The sequence below is a fragment of the Schistocerca piceifrons genome, unplaced genomic scaffold (genome assembly GCF_021461385.2).
Source record: "Schistocerca piceifrons isolate TAMUIC-IGC-003096 unplaced genomic scaffold, iqSchPice1.1 HiC_scaffold_324, whole genome shotgun sequence".
Classification (NCBI taxonomy): domain Eukaryota; kingdom Metazoa; phylum Arthropoda; class Insecta; order Orthoptera; family Acrididae; genus Schistocerca; species Schistocerca piceifrons.
Window position 1 is genome coordinate 3,686 of NW_025728542.1, and position 1,315 is coordinate 5,000.

General features: G+C 56.9%; 1 non-coding gene across 1 annotated transcript in view; it reads left to right on the top strand.

Annotated features, from left to right (window-relative positions):
• The first annotated feature begins 464 nt into the window (after positions 1-464).
• The window catches only part of LOC124745526, a 1,909-nt gene continuing 1,058 nt past the window's right edge, over positions 465-1,315 (top strand). The window contains exon 1 of the ribosomal RNA XR_007011056.1: positions 465-1,315. This exon is cut by the window's right edge and continues 1,058 nt beyond it. This is a non-coding gene — a ribosomal RNA (small subunit ribosomal RNA).

Here is a 1,315-nt window from a genome sequence, read left to right on the forward strand (position 1 = left end):
CGGTTCTCGCTGGTGGTTTGTATCGCAGCTGTGCGGATGTGTTGGCGCGTGCGCTGTGCTGGGAGAGTTCGCTTCGGCACCCAAGTGGGGCTTTTGTCCTTCTGTGGCGCTGGCGTTGGAGCTGCCGGTCACCGTAGGTGGCGCGTGTTGTCTCCCGCCGGCAATGCCACGACAGCACGCTCCCGGGCCTCTGTCGGCAGCGGCAAGCTCAGTTGGGAGCACGGGTGGTCGCACCGAAAGCGTCTACTCGCCTAACTCCGGGCGATTGCGCCTCTCTCGAACCCGACCAAGTACTTGGGACGGCGCTGCGCGCCGCCGGGACCTGAGAGGGTTTCGAGGTGTATTGTGCAGGGGAGCTCAGCCTCCTCCTGTTTGCAGAATGATTGAGCGGACGCTTGCGTGTTCGCGCGGGCCCCCGGGACACACTCCCGGGCGGCCGGCTGCTCAGCTCTAGTTGGCGCAGCTCCCTGGTTGATCCTGCCAGTAGTCATATGCTTGTCTCAAAGATTAAGCCATGCATGTCTCAGTACAAGCCGCATTAAGGTGAAACCGCGAATGGCTCATTAAATCAGTTATGGTTCCTTAGATCGTACCCACGTTACTTGGATAACTGTGGTAATTCTAGAGCTAATACATGCAAACAGAGTCCCGACCAGAGATGGAAGGGACGCTTTTATTAGATCAAAACCAATCGGTCGGCTCGTCCGGTCCGTTTGCCTTGGTGACTCTGAATAACTTTGGGCTGATCGCACGGTCCTCGTACCGGCGACGCATCTTTCAAATGTCTGCCTTATCAACTGTCGATGGTAGGTTCTGCGCCTACCATGGTTGTAACGGGTAACGGGGAATCAGGGTTCGATTCCGGAGAGGGAGCCTGAGAAACGGCTACCACATCCAAGGAAGGCAGCAGGCGCGCAAATTACCCACTCCCGGCACGGGGAGGTAGTGACGAAAAATAACGATACGGGACTCATCCGAGGCCCCGTAATCGGAATGAGTACACTTTAAATCCTTTAACGAGTATCTATTGGAGGGCAAGTCTGGTGCCAGCAGCCGCGGTAATTCCAGCTCCAATAGCGTATATTAAAGTTGTTGCGGTTAAAAAGCTCGTAGTTGGATTTGTGTCCCACGCTGTTGGTTCACCGCCCGTCGGTGTTTAACTGGCATGTATCGTGGGACGTCCTGCCGGTGGGGCGAGCCGAAGGCGTGCGACCGCCTCGTGCGTGCTCGTGCGTCCCGAGGCGGACCCCGTTGAAATCCTACCAGGGTGCTCTTTATTGAGTGTCTCGGTGGGCCGGCACGTTTACTTTGAACA